The sequence below is a fragment of the Phragmites australis genome, chromosome 9 (genome assembly GCF_958298935.1).
Source record: "Phragmites australis chromosome 9, lpPhrAust1.1, whole genome shotgun sequence".
Classification (NCBI taxonomy): Eukaryota; Viridiplantae; Streptophyta; class Magnoliopsida; order Poales; family Poaceae; genus Phragmites; species Phragmites australis.
In genome coordinates, this window is record NC_084929.1 from 4,469,959 (window position 1) to 4,476,263 (window position 6,305).

At 47.3% G+C, this 6,305-nt stretch overlaps 1 protein-coding gene across 4 annotated transcripts in view; it reads left to right on the forward strand.

The window, feature by feature from the left end:
• Window positions 1-6,305, forward strand: part of LOC133928480 (uncharacterized) — a 31,251-nt gene extending 24,946 nt beyond the window's left edge. For 2 of the 4 annotated variants that reach the window (XR_009911452.1, XR_009911451.1), the window contains exons 11-12: window positions 5,963-6,080; window positions 6,166-6,305. The gene's annotated coding sequence lies outside the window, so the exon portion shown is untranslated. Of the gene's footprint in view, window positions 1-5,713; window positions 6,081-6,165 lie in introns of all 4 variants that reach the window. The other 2 variants (XR_009911450.1, XR_009911453.1) reach the window with 1 other exon arrangement.

Consider the following 6,305-nt stretch of genomic DNA (forward strand, 5'->3'; position numbering starts at 1 on the left):
TTCAAACTACAATGGACTTATTGGCAATAAAAATGGAGTGAAATGTCACACGTGTTTTTTTTGTGGTTGCTGTGATATCCACTTCTTCCAAACTGTGAGCCTTTTCCTATTGCCGGGTCTGCAGTTCGAGAGTATAAGAGATCAACATCAGCATGCATTTTCAGGTAAAAATTTATCAAACTGAGCAAAGTTGACATACAATAGCTCTGATCAAAGTTGATCAATAGGTGATAAAAACAGCTCTGATCAGTCTGAAAAAATCGGAATTGATATACATGACCAGCATGTTTCAGAAATTTTAGGACATTTATAACACTGCAATTACATGTGGACGTAGATTTCAGAACATTTGAGGTTGACTTGTGTCATCAGATACACATGGTTGCCTTGTGTCATCAGATTTTGCATATTTCAGAATAATCAGATTTGGCGACTACTAAATTGCAATACAGTCAAATTATGACAGTCAGTGGTGCAAACAACCCGTAAAAAATAAGAAAATACTAAACAGATATAAAGGAAATCAACAACAACAAAAATACAAGTGTAATGATACTTGTTTTAAATGGTTGTGAAGTAAGAAAATACTAAACAGATATGACCAATTGCACATACAATATCTTACAAAATGTAAACCAATGATAGCTCTTTACTTCCTTAGGATGTTCTGAATAATTTTTTGCTTTTGGAATTGTGGTCAGCAGTGATTCTCGTCACAAACCTAACTGCAAGAAGTAATTTGGAATGTATACTCTATTACTTGTTTATTTACGGAAGCCTTGGTGCTGAAAAAGAAAATATCTATGTAAAATATGGGGGCTGAGCTACCCGAAGTGAGTTTTTTTAATCTAGTGCCATAAGTTTTTAGCTTATAGCATTGTGAAAGCTGATAAAATTATAACGAATAGGTGATAAAAACAACTCTGATCAAAGTTGGACAACAGCACTGACTTGAACAACCACAAAAATTCCAATCGATATTATTGTTTTGTGACAAAAACAGGATATGTGCACATAAGTACATAAGATGATATGTCATCCAAAGGAATGTAAAATGGACGGTTTCTCAATTACTTGTTAGGTTCTGAGAGAAAAATGAAGACATTTTAGATGAATCGAATAGGTACTGTTATACAATTGTCAATTAAAGTTCTGTACTACTTAAAACACACATTGCAATTATAACGAACATTGGTGATGTTCAGAGGTCCCAATGCTTCGAGGACACAACATTGGTGATGTTCAGTGACTATCCAAGGTTGATCGGCCAATGCCTTTTGACATTGAATTTGTTTCCATTTTGTAGTTTGTACTCCAAAAATTCAGTTATCTCTGAACATACTGAACATACTGCTTTATCAAGATTTGATGCAACTTCATCAAAAAATCAGTATGCAACCTCAAAAGGCATCAGACCAAACAAAGGCAATTCGTAAAAAAAAAAATCATCTAGACAATTTGAGTGCAATCAGTATGCAAGCATGCTGCATGGCAGGTCTCGATGTGCTCATCAGGGTTGTCTGCCTATCCCAGATTCTATTTGTCTTGCAAGTGGAGACTATGACTGACATACATGAGCCAATTACGGTTAGAATTGTGTGGATTGGGGTTAACCGAAGGTCCTGAAAAAGCCTAAGCCGGACTGAAATGGAATGAACAAAGATAGCACGGGCAAGAATCGAGCAACCAAGCAAAGTAAGAATAGCTCACCGCTATTAGGAGGAACCTCCTGAGCTGGAGTTTGGTGGTGCCAGAGATCTTCTGGGTGACGGCGTTGCTACACCTGGACAGGACGCCACCCGGCCTGTGGGCAGGTGAGAGTCGAGATGGCGACGGCTGTGGTAAAGGGACGGGATCCTAGCAACAGCTTAGGGGAGGAATTAGGAAGCGGCAGCGAAAGCAAGGGATCCCGGCTGGTTCGGCTGCTTCGGGCGGAGTCGAGTCCGGCGATGTGGGGCGGCGTGGAGACCTGACAGCGGCACGAATATCTTCGGGCGGAGAGAGTCCGGTGAACATGTCCCTCGGAGAATCGCTCACATGAGAAAGGAGGGGGAGGTCACCGTCGTGAAGGAGGGGCGTCGGAATGATGAGGGGCGCAACGTCAACGCTCGATTGTGGCGGACGACGGGCAGCCACGGCAGCTAGCTTGGAGCGGTGCGGCATTGAGGTGGGATGGGAGCGTGGGGGAAGGGGGCGTGGAGTGGCGGCGGTGGACGGGCGATGAGGAGGCGCGACAGGCGTGGTGGGGAAGGGCGACGCGTGATTTCCGGGCGGGATCTGCTGGACGCGCGATGAGGAGGCGCGACGGGCGTGGTGGGGAAGGGCGGAGCGTGATTGCCGGGCGGGAGCTGTTGGACGGGCGATGAGGAGCACGGGCGCGTGGAACTGATCGGACGGGCGAGGTGCGGGCGATTGTCCGACTGGGGCAGACGAAAGATGCATTGCAAACGTTTTAAGTAGTACAGAAAATCGGTAGCACCTTCCCTAAAAACTGGTATACATATAATGATATAAAGAACCAATTAAGAAACTTTAATAATACTTATATAAAACAAATAAAAAATATGAGCAAAGACAAACAAGTGCATGTACTGAGACGCAACCCATACATATCCTACATGTGCAAGTGTGTTAGGTTAAACATTTAATTACCTACGATCTAAAGCATAAGCTTTGATAACAACTGTAACACCCCGGGATCACCACAAACCTGAAATGCTACCAAACTTACAAGCCTGCCAAACCTTTTTTTTAAAAAAAAAATAGCAGCACCTCCCTTGAAAACTAAGTTTTCATCTATAATGTCATGCATTCCGTTCACGAAATGCCATGAGAGAATGCGAATGAAAGATCTGCAAACATAGAATCATTGAGCCCCTCCCCCCGCGTCGTCTCCTGAGAGGCGACACGGGGGCGCCACCGCAGTCGCCGCTAGGAGACCCCTCCCTTCCCGACCGTGTGCGGCCGCTGCATGGACGGCGTCGTAGGTGGTGGTGGCCGGCGACGGCACCAAGAGGCTGCCAGTGCCTCACCCCTTTCCGCCTCCCCCTCCTCTTTTCCTTCCCTTCCTCCAGTGGATCGTCGTCAGCGGCGTTGGTTGTTGACGGATCTGGCGTGGCATCGATGGATCCGTCCCGTGGCCGTGCTCTCGTCCCGTGGCGGGCCGGATCCGGCTGTTGGGGGCTTGCCTCTGCTGGCTCCCGTCCCATGGCCGAGCTCCCGTGGGTCGCCATCGCGGCGCGGTGGGTGGAGGACACGCGGTCGTAGCGCGCCCGGTTGCGTCCGTGTTGGCCCCTTCCATGCTGGTCCTCCACGTCGTCGCCGTCGGCGTGTGGAGGTGCTGGCGCGGGTCGCCTCCGCCCTCGTGCGTGCGCGTGTGGACGCCTACTTCTTCGTCGTGCGCATGGCGGCTGCTCGGCTATGGGTCTAGTTGCCTTGGCGGGGTGTTGTGTTGTCGCCTTTTCGGCTCCTCTCCTTGCCAGCTCTGCGTGCTGCATCGGTGCTTGTCGTGCTGCCTCCGCACTCCATGCTGCTGCTTCTTGCGGCCTTGGCACCGCGTGCTGCTGCTACTCAGTGTGGGTGGCGCGGTGGTGACAGCACGTCCTTGCGCTGCTCGGAAGTCCTGCCGCTCGGGTCAGTCACCTGCGCTGCTGTCAGGAACTGGTTCCCGCTGTTGCCAGGGCCTTGGTCCCCTCCCTCTTGGTTGCGCCATGATGTTCTGCTGGCACTTGCTGCTGCCCCATCCTGCTCGTCTACGACGGTTCCAGTCCCTTCTTTGCCGGGTCGGTTGTGTGCTCGGCGTTCGGGCTGGCGTCACCGATGCTTCACGCTCGCTCAGCTTCTCCCCTTCCGTCACCCCTCGATCTGGGTTGGCGCCAGTTTTCTTTCCTCCTTTGCTGGGCCAATTGCGACAACCTAGGGGCTTCTTCGGGGTGGTGGAGGGGGTGCATGTATGCGGGGTTGGAGCTTTGGCGTCCGCTTCGGGCCTAGCGTTTGCCTCGGTAAGGGTCGCTTGGCCCGTGCCGCCTTTTGTGCAGGTTTCTGGGGTTAGGAGTCGCGAGCAAAAGCTCTGCCCGACTTGCTGGTGCTAATGTCGTTGACACCTTCGGGCGCCATTTCCTCCTTGGAGGCGGCATTTTCGCGGCTCCTCCACCCTTGTTGCTTCTCCTGGTGAAAACCCTATTCGGATGTCCGGACAGGTGATGGTGGCTTTGATGTCCTTCCTTCCCGAAGGCGTCGCTTCGAGAAGCCCCTGCTCTCTTCGTTTGTCCCGCCAGCTTCTTCTGTAGGTTCTACCCCTACGTCCCTGATCCGTGATAGCTCTTCTTGCTGGATTGGCGCTTCACGACAGCGGCTTGGTCCGATGCACGCTCCTCCGAAGCGACGCGCTGCTGGCCTGTGTGTCTGAGAGGTGTGGCGTGGGAGCAGGGCTCCGCCGACCGAGTGATGGAGATGTGGCGTGGGAGCTGGGCTCCGCCGATCAAGTTGTGAGGGACATGGTTGTCTGACTGGTTAGCGCGCGAGTTGATTTGGGTTGGAGCTGTCTGTCTGTCGGGTTGTACCTTTTGGTACAAAGGTCTGTTTTGGGTTGAGGTCATATCGTCGTGTCGGGGTTGTTTGCCGATTTTTTCAAACCATGCAGTTGTGAGGTTTTCGGACCTGGTTTCCCTTATAAACTGGGTCAACTTGGCTATTTTGGCATTTTTTCTTCTTAATGCAATAATACGTGGATCTCCTGCGTATTCGAGAGAAAAAAAGAATCATTGACGAGTTAGCTAGAAGGTGGCTACAATTCGTGATGTGCCACTGTTTGCTACTGAGATATCTGCAAACATGCTTGCCTTGCATGCCAACTGAGATATTGCATCACATGGACATTTAGTTTACAGATGATACAGAAAATTGTCAGCATGGCTAGCTGGTGCTCATTGTGTAGGATGGAATTCAATTCCAAATAAAGGGAGTAACCTGGTTCATATGCATTCGACTATACAAAACTAACTTCATTCACACGCGTTAAATGGCAAAGCAGCACTTCACATTCAAGTTGGAATTTCCCCCCAACATGCCCGAATTTTTGCATAGAGTATGACCCAATCAGGAAATGTATTAGGATTTTGCAGTGTCAGTGATAGGCTGATAGCACACCTTAATGACGCTGTTATATATAAATGAATCACTTAGCTGTTCATCATTCCAATGGATCAGGAGCAATGTATGGAAAAATTGTGGTTATGGAAAAGTAATTCTTTCCTGATATGGACTCATGGATTCGAAGCGTTGTCCTAACAAGCAACATCGTCATGTCTAATCCACCATGACTACATATATACATACTCTCATGGGTCGTAAAAACGTGTCGTTATGGGCATCAACACAGTACTCCAAATACAACTGTGATCACTAGTTTCTTTTGTTACGTATGCTAAAAGATAGCAAAAGTATACTGTTCTCAAATTTTTAATTTCAATATAGAAATATATCGATGGCCAAAGTTTATATGGTTGGACTGCAACAATCCAAAATGACGTTTTTGAAGTCATGACCAGATATAACTTGGTTGGATGCCTTTTTGCTGATCAATATGTTCACTCGTAGTAGCTTTAGCTAGATGCACCTCTATTGTCAAGCCACCCATCCCACATTTGCACGTTAATCTTTCAGTTTTTAATATTCACTTTGCTGGTTTTTTTTCACAAACTTCTTTTTGAAGAGGAGGAAGAACATATCATAAAAGGTGATGAGGTGTTTGTTGAACTGGAGGACTTGTACATGGGTGGTTCCTTAAATGTAAAAAACACAGTTTGTCTAGCTGGGAGACAAGAAAACCATGCTTTCAAAAGTGTTCCTTCTAGATATTATGCCTGTCATTTGTTAAGTGTGCTGTACTGTGTCGTGCATACGTAAAAATGTAGAATTTACTTTGCTATTTTCATGTGCGTGATTGGTTTGGACTTTGGAGAGAGAAAAACACCATAAAGCCAGCCCCAGGAAAGAGGCTATGCAACTGTAGGAATTAATGAAGTTTACCATCGACAAACTGGTCCAGGAATATAATGTATCAACAGATGACCGAGCAGGTATTTTTCTAGTTGCACTGTGCATGTTTTATTTTCTAATCCATTTATGATTTCGCTATACTGAGAGTGTTTGTTATTGTCTAAGGTCTGCGACCAATGTCCAAATGTGAAGTACGTACGATAAGGTGATTTTTTGACTGTTGCAAATTCTTGCAAAACTCTCCTCATTGGAGAACTGATTACAATAGTGCAGTGCTTTTTGACACACTGTTTATTCTTCCTTGC